Source organism: Miniopterus schreibersii, assembly GCF_964146895.1.
Source record: "Miniopterus schreibersii genome assembly, chromosome: 1".
Classification (NCBI taxonomy): domain Eukaryota; kingdom Metazoa; phylum Chordata; class Mammalia; order Chiroptera; family Miniopteridae; genus Miniopterus; species Miniopterus schreibersii.
The window spans coordinates 134,593,598-134,613,285 of record NC_138101.1 but is presented as its reverse complement, the minus strand read 5'-3'; the positions used below and the strand labels follow the sequence as shown (position 1 = coordinate 134,613,285).

Genomic DNA, 19,688 nt, shown 5'->3' with positions numbered 1-19,688 from the left:
AAAGACTGTCAAAGGAAGATTATTCCAGATTCCAGAAGTGCATAGGCTCTACAAAGACACATCCACATGGGCCTCTGATTATTCAAGGAACCACCCATGGAAACTCCTTGGTGTGGACTGCTGAGCTGATTTTCTTCCCTATTTTCTCTTCTGAAGATACATGGTCTCCTGCTGCTTCAGATCCTGCATTTATTCATCAGTGAAAATCCTAATCCCCTGCTGTCTTTCTGGCTTTCTCATTTGCAGCCAACATATTATCAGCACCGATGCTCCCCAAGAGCAGCCCTTTAAGGGCACAGAAACACACAAAACGGGAGGCTTTTCTTGAGATAAAGAACTAGAGAAAGACGCTTTGCAAAATTTAGCTTTGGGGATCAGATTTCAAAGTCTGAACCTTCCTGAGAGAGGCATAGGCCCAGAGAGTGTTTGGTGAGTGAGTGAGTCACTTTCCTCTTGGGCTTGCTCTTATCCAGGGCACATTGGGGTTATTGGTGATACATCCCCAGAATTGCTGAATGTTAAAGTGGAAGAATCATAAAGGACACTCACAACTCCAGTAACCCTGCTGTATTCTCTGCCAGTAAGAAGCCAGTAAGAAGTTATTCAGTGATTCCTCCCCAGAGCCAAAGTTGAAAGACCAATGCCATGTCACACGCAATAGGGAAACGGGAGATTCTATGTGACTCTATCTGTCACCAAGGTCTCTGATTTCACCATGCTAAGAATCTCAGTGAGAGAAATAATCTTTCTTCCTTTTGAAAACTCATTAATATCAAATGTAAAGGAAAGTCTGGAAGAAGAACAAAGTCGTCACAGAACTATGCATTCACTGAAGAGACCTGCCCCAGGAGGGTTCCCTGGTAGTGATCAATAGGGACAAAAACAAAAAAGGTGGTGGAGTTGATGGTATATTTGAGAGTCTCTGTCTCAGTCACCTCGTCATCTAGCTGGAAGTCATCCAATCTTCCCATGTGATCTTTGAGGAACAGTCATAAAGAGAAAAAAGCTAAGCACAAAGATGAAACTGTTTAACAAGTGCTCATCAAGTACCCAAAAGTCCCAGAGTAGAGAATTGACATGGTTTATTTTAACTAAACAATATATATTGAGTGTCTATTAGGTGCTAGACACCGTGCCAAGAGCCAAAAATACCAAGGCAAGTGATACAAGCTTTCTCCCTTTCTAGACGCCACACTGTAGTGGGGTTTAGAGCCTAACAGAGGAACCAAATCAGACATATGTGGGAGCAAGAGAAGTACTTGGTGGTAGTAATTATGGGAGTATTCCAGGAGGAAAGTGCTGATTGGAATTAGGACCTTTAGGTTTCAGGAGGAGTTGGATGATGGGAGCCAGAAAAGCATCTTAAAGGACTGAGCTGAGACTAAATATGGAAAAGTTTATTTATGTACATCCCAAGGTCCCAAGTCAGTAACAGGAGCAGAATTACAACTCAAAAAAGTCCCAACTTGCCTCTACACTGTTTTGCTTGGCAGCTGCTCCATTCAGTGCCACACAGCTGGGAAAGTGAGTCGCAGATGGGATATTGGCAACCAAAAAAAAATTTTAGAGACAAATGACACTGTGATTTTTTTTGACACCCATTGAAATTCCTCACTAATTTCCAAAAATATCTTACGTTTGCTTTAAAAAAAACTAGTGGGGCCCAGACATTTCTGTGAAAACAAATCAGAGGAACAAAGTAATCGCAGCCATTTGAACATTTCGAGCCCAAATCAATCAGACTGAGAAAAGTCACTTACTTACTGAAGGCCGTCCTGGGACACCAGGCAGCTGAGATCCTGACCAAGAGAAATAGAAACTCAGCTTTTTCTCTTTTCATTCACTTTTATTTCTGTTGTTTTTCCAACTAGCCAGCGCCAGAGCAGAGAATCCAGAGAGCAAAGACAGCAACGAGAAATGGCAAACATCTGATAACTGCCAGGCCTACACTACATAAATCACAGGCACACATCAGAGTCTGACTGCTCTGCTGCTTAAGCTTTATGTGTGAAGTTTGAGGCTAATGAGTAGGAGGTAAACCAAAGAAAGGACTTTCACTAAATTTATCTCTTTTTTTACCCAAAGAACTCAAAAGAGGTGGGGAGAGAGTAGATATATTCTCAAATCAAAGGCAAAGAAGGTCCTAAAACTTCCAAATAGAGAGAAAATCAGAAGTCTGGCATTCTCTCCCACTGACAGCCAAGTGATCCTATGGATACATGTTTGATACCAAAGACCCAGAGTAGCAGAGACTTCCAGAGAGAATGGCACTAGGCATGGGCCAATAGTAGCCAGTATGGGTTGATTTATCTGACCTGGGGGTCTTTTTGCTTCTTCAGGTCCTCCTATTCTTTCTTCATCCCAGACGGACAAAGAAAACTGGGCCTGTAGCTCATATTCGGCCTCTATCCTTAACTTCCAGAGACAGTTCTTTGCCTAAGGACATAGAAATTATTGGCACTGCCCACTCATCTTTAACGCAACTCCATTTGGCTCATCCAATTACTTGCCCAAAGTCCTACCTGCCACCTACACCTGCAGCCTGCAACATGGCTCAGCCAGCACCTGCTTCCCATAGAGGAATGTTCTGTACCCAGCTTGAAATTATAAGCTCTTTTTCTACCCTGGTGACTGTGGCTCAGGTAAGGAGCTGTGAGTAGGCCAGTAACCCAACCATGGCAAAGCAGAAGAGATGAGGCAAAGGACCAACATCTGTGGTGAGCCTACAAATGTATGCCAGGCACATGAATAAGTGCTTTACCTGTGTTCTTTCGTTTCAACCTTACTACATCCCTGCAAGGTAAATATAGTTACCCTATTTGCCAATGAGGAAATCAAGACTCAGAGATGTAACTTGCCCAGCTACTGGGAAATTGCAAAGCAAGATTCAAAACCCAGGGCTATTATACCTGCAAAGCCAATGCTCCTTTTGCATATAGATAATGTGGTTAGTGACACTACCTAGGCACCAATGGGTGATCTCAGAATATTAGCCACAAGCAATTGCAAGCAGATTCTAACCAAGTGGGAGCTATCCTACTGCTGCAGAGTGTCCCATCTCTCACTACACCTACAACAATGGGTAGAAGACTTGGTTTCCCCAGTTTTGGCCTAGGTTGCTGGCAAATCCTTTTCTAATCCCATCTTTGATTAGATGAGCAATCCATAAAGGCTCCTTGAGTCAGGAGACTGCAGACAGACATCCCACTTGCACTAGCAAATATCTGCAAAGTTCTTAATATTGACAAGCTCTGGGCTGGGCACTGAGAACACAAATATAAATAAGATACAGTCACTGTTTTAAAGAATCTTACAGTCCAATGCAGAAGACAAATAAATTATCATATAATTATAATAGAGGTGATAAGTGCCGTCACCCAACAAGTTCAGGGAGCCCAGGGGGAGGCCTCTCTCAAGTAGGGGCGGGGAAGGGAAGAGAAGGAAGGTATAGTTTTTCCAGGAAGAAGGAGCTGCCAGTACAAAAACTGGGTATATGAGGACCATAATAAACCTTTGAACTTGCAAGTATTTTTGTGCAGCTGACATACTCAACGCAAGTGGAGAAGTGGGCAAAAGTGAGACTGAAGAAGGGTACAGTATGGAGGTTCCTACAAAAATTAAAAACATAGCTGCCTTTTGACCCAGTGATCCCACTTCTAGGAATATATCCTAAGAATCCTGAAACAGTAATCAGAAAGAATATATGCACCCCTATGTTCATAGCAGCGCAATTTACAATAGCTAAGATCTGGACACAGCCCAAGTGCCCATCAGTAGATGAGTGGATAAAAAAGCTGTGGGACATTCATACCATGGAATACTACGCAGCTGTAAAGAAGTAGGATCTCACTTTTATGTGAAGTTTAATGAACTTAATAAACTGATGAACAGAAAAGATTCAATGACATGGAAGCATAGATCAGACTGATGAATCTCAGAGGGATGGAGGAGGGAGGGGGGGTGGAGGGGGAGAGATTAACCAAAGAACTTATACGCATATATGCACAACCCAAGGACACGGACAATAGTCGGGAGAGGGACTGGGGAGGGGATTGGGACGGGGTAGAATGGGTCATTGGGGAGAAAAAGGGACATCTGTAATATTTTGAACAACAAAAAAATCAATCAATCAATCAATCAATCAATCAAATAGTAAAAGACAAAAAAAGAAGGAAGCAGATCAGGAGATCGTGTGGCCAGGACATAGAACCTTCACATTCCCCTAAAGGCCAAAGGGAGCTACTAAAGGAGTTTCAGCAGAAGTGTGACCTGACCCCCTTCAGTCTGAAGAAAATCAGTATGATGACTGCTTGGAGAATGGATGGAAATCGGGAGAGTCTAAAAGCAGGAAGGCTTCTTGGAATAGTCAGGCAATGGCTGGCAAGAGGTGAAGAATGCTCAGACTGAGGCAAGGGTGGCAGAGGCCAGAGAGGAAGGGACCGGTGCAGGAACTGTATGGAGGCAGAATGACCATCGCTCCCAGGCTGGTGTGCTCTTAATGCCCATGAGCCTTTACTCATGCTGGTCTCTCTCCTGGGAATGCCCTTCAAACAAAACCCTACTCAACTCACAGCTCAGTTCAGGGTTACCTCTTCTGAGCATCGCAGGTAGAAACAGCTCTTTTCCCCAGGCTCCTGAAGCACTTTGTACCTACCTCTTTCAGTACTTAATACTCTGTAATTCCTCTATGTCTGTCTGTCCCAAAACTAAGTTCTTTGAAGGCAGAAGCCATGTTTTGTTCACCTTTATGTCTTCCAAATAGTATTTGGTCTGCAGTAGGAAGTTAGCCCAAGTTTACTGAATAAACAGCCTAACCTGTGACCTTGCAAGCCTGCCACACCTCTCTGAGGGAGTGACTAATGCCTAACCACCTTTATAACGGACAGAATTTCTCATGGGCAGACAGCGGCTGATCTGGGCAGGAGCAGCAAGGAGCACCAGACTACTCCAAAGCCACCCCCTGTGGAGCCATGCATTGGACCTGTCCTCTCTTCTACCTCACCATCTTCTGGGCAGGTAAGGACAAGTCACTGGGCCTTTGACTCTCAGGGCAAGGTGTAGCAGGAACAGTTTTCTTGGGGGACTAACAGGGAAACCACTGCTGAGCATGGCTCTGACAGGCCAGCCCCTTGGGGTGGAAGAAGTCCTCCACAGCAGCTCTAACTTTGGGCTTTTCCTTTCAGGGGTCTCTTTGGATATAATTTTGGAACCAGAAGCCAAAACTCTGACTGTTCTAGTTGGGGAGCCTGCCACCTTCCGCTGCAGCATAACAGGAGCGGACTTGAAAAATTATCAAATGAGCTGGTATAAGAAGCATGAAGATAAATCCCTGGCTTTAGTATATAAACTAGGCAACAGCTCTGGAGACCATTTAGGGAGTAATATCAAAGGGAAAATCGATGCTTTAAAAAGTCAGTATATACTTGACATTCAAAAAGCAACAACAAAAGATGTTGGAACTTACTACTGTGGGTCCGATATCCACGGTGCTGCTCTTCTGCTTCTGACCGTCTCAGAATCCCCAGGGTTAGACCAAGGTGGCAGATCCAATTAGAAACCCTCTGCAGTTAGGATGTGCGCCACACCTGAGAAGAGACCACGCTGATAACCTCAACGGTAACATCTGATAAGAGACAAGAGCTGAGTTGGGGCAAGGGCCTTATCTTTGTAGTTGGTTGAGGGGCTTCTTTATCAGCCGAAGAGGGCAGAAAACACTGTTAGGGTTTACGTAGAAAGGCCAAGGGGCACTGCACCCTTCTATCCAGACTCCTGAGGAAAGCTTGGAAAAAACAACCTTCAGTGCTGAGAAGGCTGAGGTGAACAGAATTTCCACTATCGTGAGCCCTGTAGCTCATTCGGAGTCTTTATTGAGAAAGCACTTGTGTGCATAAACTAGATAAAGCAAGAATGGTTTCCATTACCATCCTAATCAAAATTTCCAAAGCCATTAGAGATAGCTTTAACTCTTACTCTGAAGAAAGATGAATAGAGTCATTTTCTGAAATGCTCCCACAACAATTTCAGGTATTGAATGTTTTATTTTCTCCCTTAGCTATCGAGGAGTCCTGGGGACCTGGGGGATGGCGGGGGGGGGGGGTGTTGTTAACACATGAGCTTCCTTCATGTCAGTTTCCGAGAGAGATCTTGGAGACAAACATTTGTGGCAATGTGGCATTTCTGAGCTGGTCACAAATCAACTGGATCAAAACTATAGTTCTCCCAGTCCCCAGTTGAAATGATCCCTGGCCAGTGTTGCTCAGTGGTTAGAACATCGGCCCATACACTGAAGGGTCGAGGGTTCAATTCCTGGTCAAGGGTACCTACCTGGGTTGCAGTTCGCTCTGCATCCCAGGTGAGGGCCCATGCAGGAGGCAACCAACCAATGTATCTCTCTCACATAGATGTTTCTCTCTCTCTCCCCCCCCCCCCATCCACTCTCTCTGAAAAGCAATGGAAAAAAATATCCTCAGGTGAGGATTAACAAAAATAAATAAATAATTTTTTAAAAATTAAAAAAGAAATGAGTGAGTCAAAAGTGTCTGAGGCTACAGGGAGCCAGGGCCTGGAAGAACATACTGAAAAGATTGATAGACAGGAGGGTTTTAAAATGCAACCCTGTAATAATCATCATCAAGGGAGTGCTCTTATCCTGTTGGCTCTAATATGGCACTTATTGTATTTATGGTATTGGGATAATTTACGGGAATAGAAATCATTCTAAGTCAACTTCCATTCTAAGTTCTAATCTCATTAATGTGCTTAGAACTTATTTTAGAGACAGAGCATTAGAAATTACAATTAAATATTACAAACAAGTACACAGAAACACATACTATCCAACAATGAGTGCTACTGACTTTGTATGCAGTGCTCTAGGAGTTCATGAAAAGACAATCACTGCAAGAAAAGTTTCATAGAACAGCTAAGTCTTGAAAGAGGTGGAGCTTGGATAAGTAGGAAGGAGAAGGAAGGGTATTTCAAAGTGCTATACTAGTTATCTATTGTTATATAACAAAATTACCACAAAATTTAGAGGCTCAAAACTTTTATTATCTCAGTTTCTATGAGTCAAGAATCCAGATGAGTCTTGGCTGGGTCCCCTGGCTCAGGGTGTCTCATCGGGGTGTAGTCAAGATGTTGGCTGGGGCTACAATCATCTGAAGTATTGACTGGCGTTGACTAGAAGAGAATCCACGTCCAAGCTCACTCATGTGGATGGATGTTGGCAGGCCTTGAGTCCTCACATAAGTATCTCCGTAAGGGCTCCCCATAACCTGGCAGCTTGCTTCCCTATAGCAAGGACATTGAAGGATAGAGGACGTCCAAGATGGAAGGCACAGTCTTTTTGTAATATAACCTTGGAAGTGAAATCTTATTACTTCTGCCATATTCTATTTACTCAGTAGAAGTGAGTCAATAAATACAGCCCACACTCAGAGGAGGGGATTAGATGACAGCACGAATACGAGGATGTAGGGGTCACTGGGGACCATTTTAGAGGCTGATAATACAGGAGCTTAATGCAGTAAAACAGCAAAGAGAGGACTTAAAAATTTTGGTAGAAACCAATTTACTTATAGATCCCTCACTATAAGGCTAAAGAGATTTGATTTTATATTATAAGCCAGCATTTCTTAAACTTCATTGTGCATGCAAAGCACATGGAGAGATTGTGTCCAATCAGATTCCTGAGATGAGGCTGCAAAGATTCTAATTCAATCTATCTGAGGGCTAGTCTGGGAACGTGCATTCATAACAAGTACCAGAGTGATTCTGATGCAAGTGGTCCAAGAATATGCTTTGAGATTTCTGCTGTAAGGGGCAGAGCTGTTGATTTTTTTAGTACAAGAAAAATATGCCCAGGTTTACCTGCCTCACTACAAGGAAGTGGACACTAGATGTGGTCAAGGCATCTCTTGAGCAATGGTTCTGAATTCCAACTGCGTAGTTGAATCACTTAGGGAAATTGTTTGAGAATACCAATGTCTGGAATACATCCCCACAGATTTTGATTGAGTTGGTGTGAGCATAGAGCTCTGGCTTCCCAGATCATTCAACCTTCCCCCCCTGCCCTCTCCTCTTCCCCTTAGGTTTAAGACCTTGCTGTTGCAAGTGTGTCTCTGGATAGACAGCATCAGTCTCATCAGAAGTTTGTCAGAATGCAGAATCTCATGCACCACCCTAATCTACTAAATAGAAACCTGAATTTTAACAAGATTCCTGAGGTGAATTATATGAATATTAAAGTTTGAGAGGCACTGGTCTAGGACATTGATCAATACTGAAAAATTTCATAGAGGTGGAGAAATGTAAGTCAGTTTTTCCCAAATGCCACACAAAATTTGTATTTGTAAAAAGCTCCTGAAGGAATTCTGATGTGCAGCCAGGTGTGGGACTCATGATAAGCAATCACTCATCCTCAAATCAGGTTACAGATTATTTGTGTTACTAATATAATAAATATTCTCAGTGAGGTACTATTGTGTCCTTGTATACTCCTTGGAAGAAAGCATTACATAAATTCTCTGTATGACCGTTTCTCTTTCATAGACAAGTCGATTAAGAAATGAATTAATATTTATTGAGCCAGTGTACTTTTTACCACACCATGTGACCTTCACGGATTATCCACAGCAACCCTTGTGCCATACACCTTCAACTCAAGATCAAGCCAGAAAAACGAGCATGAATTATTAGTGTCTGATTAAATCTGATTAGAAAGTAAAGGGACAGGAGATGAGAGTGTGTGCCTCTCATTGTTCATTCCTCCTGCAGGATACATTATAACATGAAGTTCCTGCCCATATTAGGGTGAGACAACTCAGAGCCAGAGATGATCATGGGGTGAGGATGGAAAACAAAGCCTGGAGCCAAGGAAGAGAGGCATCTTGGGGAAAGCAACCAGACTGCCCAACAGCAATCTGAGAGAGTCTGGACATAAAATAATGAAAAAGGAAACCAGACAAGAATTAAAATTAAAGGCCTAGAGAAATTCCCTGAGCTCACCAGAATGTACTTTTAAAAGCCTTTTTTGTTAAATATGTTTTTATTGTTTTCAGAGAGAGAGGAGAAGGGAGAGGGAGAGAGAAACATCAATGGATGAGAGAGAACCATTGATCGGGCTGCGTCCTACACCCCCCCCCAACTGGGGATTGAGCCCCCAGTCCTGACTGGGAATTGAACCAGTGACCTCTCGGTGCATGAGATGATGCTCAACCAATTAAACCACACTGACTAGGGCTGAAAAAGGTATTTAATATAATAGCTGGAGCCTCAGACGTAAGAGGAGATCGGGGCGTTAAAGGCACTAGCACAATATGGACATGGACTATGTGTTTCTGTGGAAATCCCAAAGCCAAATGAATGACGTGAATGTCAGCTAATATTTTTGAATTGCCCGTGTTTTTCCCCACTGGATTGGTAAAAGCAATTGAGAGTTGACTAAATTCACATTATTGTTGTCCCCATTTTCTTGCTTTGTGTGATTTTTATCCGTCACAAAAAGGCTCCATTGAAAGAGTTTAGAGCAGTGAAGAGAAATCCCAGAAAGTGTCCTTCTGTCCTCTAAAAAAGTCTTTGAGTCAAACTGTAGGGGCATAATAAGCATGTCACTTCCACCAGGCTCCCAAGCAAAGGAGACCTTAGGCATCTGTGTGGCTAGAAATGGAAAATATGATTGGTCAAAGGCAGCAAGTAGAAAGTAGCTTGTGTCCACAAACAGTGCCATTGACTGGCTGCAGTAACAAGCAGGTCATCCCGCCAACATCTTGGAACCATGGTATAGTATGAGAACAAGAGAAAAATAGGGAATGGGACTCCTCTTCCTCTGAATCAGAGGAGGCCACAGACAGCCAAGAAAGATAATGTAATTTCTATCATACATTGTATATTCTGAAGATGTTACAACCTTGAAGAAGTTACTCATTGCAGCACCCTGAAAGTGCACAGGAAGTATACAGGGAAGGCCCAAGTAAGAAAATGATTCAAGGAAGTCTACGTTGTGACCTTCATTCTGAGCAATTAGGATTTTAAACAGAAATTAGAATCATTGAATTTAAAAGCCAGAAGGGGTCTTAAGGGTCAAGCAGGAATCCCTCCATTCAACTTATGTGTTCATTAAATATTGATTGAATAAATTACCATTCAGTCTCAATTCAAACATTTGCAATGGAAGTTCTTATTTTTAAAAAATCACTTCCTATACCAAATCAAAGTCTGCTTCCTTATCACTTTATATATTGGTATTTGTTGCACATTATAAAACAACACAGACTGAGTTCTACCTTCATTTTTTAAAATATTTGAAGACAGTTATCATAGCCAACCTTTCAAGCCCTTATTTCTCTATATCTAATACCTTCAACCATTCTGTCTCACAAGTTTTAAGCTCCTCAAGAGGAGAATTTGAGTTTAATATATTTTTCTGGTCCACATTGTTCTCCACACTGTGACTAGCACGTAGTAGGTAGTCAATAAATATGAGTTGAATACATGAATATGTGTCCACCAGACTATTCAACATGTCCACTTAGATGTCTCAAAGTACTTCAACTCAACTCCAAGACTTAAATGAAGATCTTCCTTCCAAATATGGTCTTCTCCTAAATTCCCCTGTGTACTTCTCTCAGTCCTCCACTACCAGCACCTTGGTCCAAATTGCCATTTTCTCCTTTGAATCATTTTATTATCCTTTTGAATAAGCTAGATGGTCCCTGGGGCCTTCCAATATGTCCTCCCCACAACAGCCAAGAGATTTGTTCATAATACAAATATGATCATGTTATACTCCTAACTTCCCATTGTTTATAGACAGAAGACCAAAAGACCAAAAATCTTTTTTTAAAAAGAAAATATGTATTTATTTATTTCAGAGAGAGGAAGGGAGAGGGGGAGAGAGATAGAAACATCAATGATGAGAGAGAGTCATTGATAAGCTGCCTCTTGCACGCCCCCTGCTGGGGATCAATCCTGAAACTGGGCATCTGCCTGGACCAGGAATCAAACTGTGACCTCTTGGTTCATGGGTTGATGCTCAACCACTGAGCCACATTAAACTGGGCAAACCAAAAATCCTTAAAGTGACCTCTAAGACTCTGCACAGCCTGACCCCTTCTCACCTCCACTGCCAATACTTCTTGTTTCTCTCTTCTTCATTGTTCATGCTCAAACAGACCTCCTTCTAGTTGCTTAAATGCACCAGACACCCTCCCACCCTAGACCTTTGCATACATAATTCCCTCCCTATATCACCTGTTTAACTCCTACTTACCTTTTGGATCAAAGTTTACACATCAATTATTCAGAGACATCTTAAGATCTTCCAACAACTCAGAGTTTTGTTTTTATTTTTATAATATGCTTTCATATATCAGTTTGTAATATTTTATTAATTTGATTAATCTCTATTTTCTCACTAGTTTGTAAGCTCTGAGAGGTCAAGGACTATATCTGCTTTTGCTTATCATTGAACTTAACAAATTGCATAAATGTATATGTATAAATGAATGACTCTCATATATTCTAGGATTTCGCAGAATTTGGTGATCATCACTGACTCTCCATCACAGTAGAGCTCCAAGCCTTGCCACTTTTGAGTGATCTAGGAGTCAAGGGTTCTCAGAGATCAATAATTTTCACCTAGTCTCTAGCTGTCTGACATACTCAAGAGCTCATTTGGGGGCTTGTGGGACAACCAAGAGGGTCAAGGCAAAGGGTCCTCCAAATTTCTGAGCCAATTCCCACACAGGCACCCAGGACAGGTAAGTGAAACCCACCCAGAGAGAGAGGCTGCCCAGCAATGAGAAAATCAGAGGAATCTATATTATTATTATTTTCTGAGTGACTCCTGGCTGGGCATATGATGAGCCCTTGGCTGTTTTGAATTTTGTGTTGATATTTTCAGTAGCTACATTATTAAAATACACAAGTCTATGTTTATGGGAATGCATACCCTCATCCCTCAAATATGTACTGAGTACATTCAGTATTCCTGATGCTGTGTCACATGTTGAGTTACAAAAACACCCAAAGCTTAGTTCCTGTCCTCAAGGTGCTCTATCTAGTGGGAGAAACAGACATGAAAATAGAGACTTATTAACAGAGGAAGGAGCAAACATCTGTGAGAACATAGATAAGGAAGTGGTGCCTAGATAGAGATGGGGGAGGCTTCTCAGAGGAGGTGACTTAAGCCCATAACAGAGAAAACATGTGTTCCCCTGAGGTAACATATGATTGGAAGTTTCCTAAGATGACCCAGGAAGAAACATGAGTACCCTCAACAGTTACACACACACATAAACACACACACACACATACCTTTGGGTGTGATGTTCTTATTTCAGATAGATGATAAATAGGTGATAGATAGATGATAGATGATGATGATAGATAGATAAATATATGATGATAGATAGATAGATAGATAGATAGATAGATAGATAGATAGATAGATGATAGATAGATGATAGATAGATAGATAGATAGATAGATAGATAGATAGATAGATAGATGATAGATAGATAGATAGATAGATAGATAGATAGATAGATAGATAGATGATAGATAGATAGATAGATGATAGATAGATAGATAGATAGATAGATAGATAGATAGATAGATAGATAGATAGATATAGATAGATGATAGATAGATAGATGATAGATGATAGATTAGATAGATGATGATAGATGATAGAGATAGATGCTAGATAGATGCTAGATAGATGCTAGATAGATGCCAGATAGATAGATAGATAGATAGATAGATAGATAGATAGATGATAGATAGATGATAGATAGATAGATAGATAGATAGATAGATAGATAGATAGATGATAGATAGATAGATAGATGATAGATAGATGATAGATAGATGATAGATAGATAGATAGATAGATAGATAGATAGATAGATAGATAGATAGATAGATAGATGATAGATAGATAGATGATAGATAGATAGATAGATAGATAGATAGATGATGATAGATAGATAGATAGATAGATAGATAGATAGATAGATAGATAGATAGATAGATGATAGATAGATGATAGATAGATGATGATAGATAGATGATAGATAGATAGATAGATAGATAGATAGATAGATAGATAGATAGATAGATGATAGATAGATGATAGATAGATAGATAGATAGATAGATAGATAGATAGATAGATAGATAGATGATAGATAGATGATAGATGATAGATAGATAGATAGATAGATAGATAGATAGATAGATAGATAGATAGATAGATGATGATAGATAGATGATAGATGATAGATGATAGATGATAGATGATAGATAGATAGATAGATAGATAGATAGATAGATAGATAGATAATAGATAGATAGATAGATAGATAGATAGATAGATAGATAGATGATAGATAATAGATAGATAGATGATAGATAGATGATAGATAGATGATGATAGATAGATGATAGATGATAGATAGATAGATAGATAGATAGATAGATAGATAGATAGATAGATGATAGATAATAGATAGATAGATGATAGATAGATAGATGATGATAGATAGATGATAGATGATAGATGATAGATAGATAGATAGATGATAGATAATAGATAGATAGATAGATGATAGATAAATGATAGATAGATGATGATAGATAGATGATAGATGATAGATAGATAGATAGATAGATAGATAGATAGATAGATAGATAGATAGATAGATAGATGATAGATAGATGATAGATAGATAGATAGATGATAGATAGATAGATAGATAGATAGATAGATAGATAGATAGATAGATAGATAGATAGATAGATGATAGATAGATATAGATAGATGATAGATCAATCAACCAACAAACTCAAAACTGATGAAATAATGAACCTAGACTAGACACAGTCTCTTCTTGTGGGAAGCTAATGTCTATCCAAGTTTTCATAGGGGCTCCCTACTGACAGATGTAGTAAAGACCCTGTCACGTCAAGCTTAAAGATGTCCGAAAGGCTGCTATTGTACACCCACAAAACATACCAGCAAAATGGTAGTGGTATGGGTTGAGAAGTTAAAGAATTAAGAAAGGCAAAGAGAAAAAGGAAAGGGAAAGAACATTATTTCCTGAATAACGATCACTCCCTTTAACATTTTGTTCTTATTTAAGAGCCCCCCAAACCTGGGATTTCCCAGAATTTGGTGCTACTGGGCACTGACTTCCTGCCCATCCTGCTAATGGGAAGTGTAAGGAAATCTGGAGAGACTATTTAGAATGTAATCTGCTTTACAGGGAGGCAAATTATGCCACTGGGACTGGCCATGAACTTCTAGGTCTGCGTGTTCTTTGATTTCATTAGGTTTGAAATATTGAGATTTCTTCTCAGATATGCCAGCACCTGATAGCTTACACTAACGCTATAAATCTTTATCTAAGCTGATCAAGTTGTTTCAATTCATGTAGTTGTTTTCTGTCAGAGCAAGAGTACAACTTTTCTCCTGTGAAGTATAAAAAATTCAACTGTAAAAGGAGCCATTCTGTTTTCTGCTTCTTTGGAGTTGTCTCTCTTCTGAAGGTTCAGGAAATAAACAGCTGTCATAGTTATATCAGCCTTCCACATTTTCCTCTTTGTATCAGTCAGTCCTTCTGTGGAACAAACAGCACCAATATCTCAATAGGTTAAACAATGAAAATTTACTTTTGCTTCTGTTTTTACTATAAGTTGATGGCTACAAGGTGACTGCCAAGCTCCACTCCTGTGTCTTCCCATTCTAGAATCCAAGTTGAAAGATAACGGTACTTGGGATACACTGTTCTCATGAGAGATGAAAAAGAGCAAGAGAGCTGCTGGCAGAAACTCCAGATGCTCCTTAAACTTCTGCTCAGGCATGACATGTTCACTCACATTCATTGGCCAAAGCCCTCCCAAGGTCAACCTCCAAATCAACTGAGCAAAGACTCTCATTCTTCCCACAGAAGGCACTGCAAGACATGTAGAGCAGGCAGGAAATGGTAATCCTCTCACATAGATGGGAGGATCAATTGCTTCAGAATAATAAATCAACCTACCATACTCTTTGAATCCACCCAACATGGGGAGTTTCTCCCCAGTTCAATTAAAAAGAAATTTGATATGATTTTCTTTCTTCTCAGAATTGTTGTAAAACTCTGGGGCAACATTTGCCAAATTGTTCAGAATATCACGGTGCCCCAATATGTTAACAGTTGTTAAGCAATTAAAAAGGATTCCATGGTCAAATAAGTTTGGCAAATGAGCTATATTAATATCCCTCTGTTAATATTCCCAATTCTTTATTATCATGTTAAATGCTCTGAGAATGCCTGCTGTAAAGATAGCTACTTAACCCAGGATTGGCATCAGAGAACAATTTCTAAAGTGGCACAACCACTCACATCTCATGAGATTCTAGTAGCTAACACTGCCCTAAAGGATTATGGGAGAATGAATCACACAGATGGATTCTTGCTGTTTCCTTATTTCTGTGCATCCAGATTGAAGGACACCTAATGACGTTGAGAGGACGTACACAGGAGGCCCAAAGGAGGCTTGCATTTTTTGCTAAAATCAAACTATGTTAGGAATCTGAAAGTGCTAATTCACGTATGACTCTTTGCCTACTGAATTAAGTATAAAGACTTCAGACTGGCTTTTATTTCTTGTTCAACAAATATATTTTGAGTACTACTTTGTGCCAAGTCCTGTGCCAAGCATTGAGTATATAGTGTGAGCAAAATAAACATGGGCTCTGCCCTCATGGCCTTACCAGTTTAAGATAACAAGAGGCAGACATAAAGCAAACACAAGAATAAACAGCTAATGATCATACAACCTCTCAGCAGTGGCCACCCATTTTTCTTTAAAATGCTTTCCATGATTAGCTTCTGAGATGCTGCACTTTGCTGCTTTTTCTCTGTACCAGTGAGTGGCCTCTCCTCAGTCTCTTCCCCTTTCTATCTGTTTCTAACTATAGAGTACCCAGAGCCCTTGCCTGGGTCTCCCTTCCCTTCTGTATCTCTCCCTAGGTGATTTCACTCATGCTCATGGTGTTATATTCCACATATGTGCTCATGATTCCCAAATGTGTATCTCCAATGCAAAACTCTCCTCTGAGGATATAGTCTCTCCCCAGTTGAGCTACCTGAGCAGTTACCTCTCTTGAGTCTTTTTACTTGTTCTTTCTTTTTTTGTGACTGTGTGGATACTTCCTTTGTGCTCTTCCTAATTTATAAACTCCTTGAGGGCAGAGAGCCTTGATCTGTTTCATCTTCAGTTTCCACAGTGTATTGCATAGTAAGTGTCTCATATATGATTACTGAATTTAATGTTTCAACTAAGCTTCTGCTTTAGAGATCACTAAGACACAGATGTAATGAAAGGGAAAATTTTATTTAAAGAAATAATGCTTCATTCTTCTGCATTTCCAAATGAAAGACCTCAGATGATAGAACATAGCTACATACATTGGCATGAGGTGAATATTTAAGTTTAAAAATGCTAAATCAAGTCAACACCGTCCCTTGTGGTCACAGAAGCTGCCACAAAGGTTTTATAAATTGCCTACATTCCTGCACCCCATCTGGCAATGCTGGTATGTTACAGCCATGGATGACTTACTCTTCACAATAGCCCCACTTGAATCTACTCCCTACTTTAAAATGAAAAGATTTTTTTTAAAAAAACAAGGGCTTACCTAAAACTCTTCCACCCAACCAGAGCAGCAACTCAAGGGTATAATGCTGATTCCTTGATTTAGCTACAGGACCAAGAGGAGGTCAAATGAAGAGGACTGCCTGGATTGCAGAAAGATGTTTCACCAGCAGCCCTAATAACTGCATCTCTGGTCTCCATATGAATTTTGATCTTGTTTTTTTCCAAGCCTTTCCCAAGGCCTTTTCTACCAGTCAAAATGAGCTAGGTTTCACACACCAATAGAAGAAAAGAGAACTGATGGAACCTAAGTGTTGTCTAGAGGAAAGTTGAGAGCGTTTTTGTATTTCATGATCTGCCTAAGTGAGCTGGGGTACCTGGTGACCACACAGGGGGCCCTGATTATAATGTGGAACAGTCTCCATGGCACAGCTGCTTTGTGTGTGGACACAGAGGCAGCTTTTTCTCATCTTGGTTGCCCTAAAAATAAAAAGTTTGACCTTGGCCTTCACATGCTTGAAGCTTAGGGTTTAGTTTATAGAAATAAGGGGGAAATTGTCTGGATTACATCTCTTCCTCAAAAATAAACATTTTCCAACTGCCTTAGCGTTTTAAACTATGTCTTCTTTTTCTGCTAGTATCTCTTCCCTATCACACTTCCCTGGATGAACACATAGTTTGTGCTATAATATTTATCAACAAGGGGCCCTTTGGGCCATTGGTGCCTTAGGAATTCTGCTGGCCTTTTGGTATGCTGTCCAGCTGAGTCCCCAACCACGTTGTGAGTCAACACAAACACAGCAGATGGTGAACAGAGGCAACAGTTGCCCTCCTAGCATGCTGCCGCTATGACCCTCAGCTCAGCCTCTGGGTCACCATTCTGGGACTTGAGCTGGCAGTTTTTAAAAGAAGGTATTCTGACAAAGAAATCATTGTCAGTTGAGTCTTTCAAAATTCTTCTTTCCATGTGCTCTTCTTGGCATGTGCTGTTCCCTACGCAGCTTCTGTTATCCTGTACCCCTGGTTTCTCACCATGGCCTTGACACTGCTCTATTTAGATTCATAGTGTATGCTTTGTCATGTACCATGATTTCCCTCCCAGTGTATTTCCACATGATAGATGCTGAGGTTGTTCATCATGCAAGGCAGACTTGCTGCACATTAGTATTTCTTTTGTTCTCCTTTGGTACCTTCCCAAGTTCACAGTCAGTACTCAGTCATGCACATGTGCAGACTCTTAGACAACTTGACAATTAAAACCCTGCCAACTGAATAGCTTGTATTTCTATTCAATAATCATTTCCTTCACTCATACTAAGTGCTTATTACACAGCTCAGTGTTAACAGCCCTTTAACTTGTCACATCTTGTTGAACATAACAGCACTCGCATTCTAAACTAGGCTCTAACACAACAGTAGATCATAAGCAACCACTCTTAACTGTGGTGTCTCTAGACACGGTGAATATGACAGACACAGTATGGGGTGGAGCAAAAGTAGGTTACAGTCATTCGTATGGAAAGAAATATAATTAATAAATAATAATACAAGAATAAACTGTTTCAAGTACTCACAACTGTAAACTTGCTTTTGCCCCACCCCTTATTTACCCCAGTCCTTGCCCCTATACCCATGCCCGCTTTCTAACAAAGACTCACCACAAGCCCCAGAAAGTCAGGGGCACACAGGGTGTGGCAGTGGAGCAGCAGCAGGTGTAAAGTGGGTAATAAAGGCACTGGGCTATGGTGACACAAGCTGCTATAGGAACAATATCTGCTCGAATACTAAATTTACCACTTAATCAGTTTAGGAACCTTCTTCTGCTAGCCCCAAAGCTACTTCATGGCATCTTTTTTTATTTTTTTAAATCACAGCTGCCTTCCCCAAAGCACCGTAGAGTGGGTCCATGTTTCTCTTCTGTTTTCTCCTCAATTAGTTTTAAATCTTTAGAGCTGACCCCATGTTTTGGAGTTTTGGCACTCTTTCAGCCTCATTCCTTTTTTCTTCCCACCTGTGATAAAACCAAGTGAAAGCAGTAGGTGTGTAGCTCAGAGCCCAAGAACTAAGGGGGACCTATGGAACTGTGTCTGGGCAGGAAGGTCAACCAGAAAGAGCATGGGTGATGCAAGTTTTTGTTTGTGGCTGTGGGTGCTACTGGCATAAAGAACTAGACATCTTGGCAACTGGGCCCCACACTCCTCTCCCAAGGGAAAGAGAGTGAGGCCTCTCCATCCTGATGTTCTCCTCTTCTGGCAGCATAGACCCAACACAGAAGATAGCCTCATCTCACTGTCTTCCACTGAGGTGCAGTGAGGAGGGTCTCACTCCCAGGGAGGCCTCCTGAAGCTCTCTCCTCTCCCTCTGATGAAAGATAAAGGCCCTTATTTACTTCACTATGGGAGATGAGGCAGAGAATTTCCCTACAGCTCTGGGAGAGAGAGCCCAGTTATGTCACCACCTTCTGTCCTCAGGGACAAATGCCAGGTTGCAGGTTTATATAAGATCAGCTCCACAGCTGTATAGTTCTAAAGATACAAAATCTGAGCTCCCTATGCACTGAAGCATCTACAGTCTAGTTTTTCCTAAGTCTCTGTCACCAAAAACAACCAACCAAACAAAAAAGCCTTTATCTTCTCCCTTTCTCTGACTTATCCCCTAGCCCTCCTCCAAACCCAGAACCTTGAGCAAAATAGTTTTCTCTATTTCAGAGGAAAAGAAGGAGTGTTTTTTTCTTATGTGCAATAAAATAGTACAAAAGAAGAAGGGCTTCTATTCAGGTCGTTTTAAACTAATAACTGATCCATCCAAGTTTTTCCATCTTTTTCCTGTCTATTGGAATATTGTTGGATGGAAGTACAAAATTACCATTATTCTGTTCTAGCCTCTCCATGTTCTGAGGCCCCCATTTATTCCAGCAAGCTGGGAAAATCAAAGAAGATTTCCAGCAACAGCAATAACTTTACATTGGGCCCTTTCTCTCTCTCTCTCACCCTCTCTCACAGCAAATCTTCACTGTGAAATCAGCAGTTTCAGGAGAGCAGAAGG

The 19,688-nt window shown here is 40.8% G+C and overlaps 1 gene segment (V, D, J or C); it reads left to right on the top strand.

The window, feature by feature from the left end:
• LOC308556969 (T-cell receptor alpha chain constant-like) overlaps positions 1 to 19,688 on the top strand; it is a 543,909-nt gene that overhangs the window by 389,003 nt on the left and 135,218 nt on the right.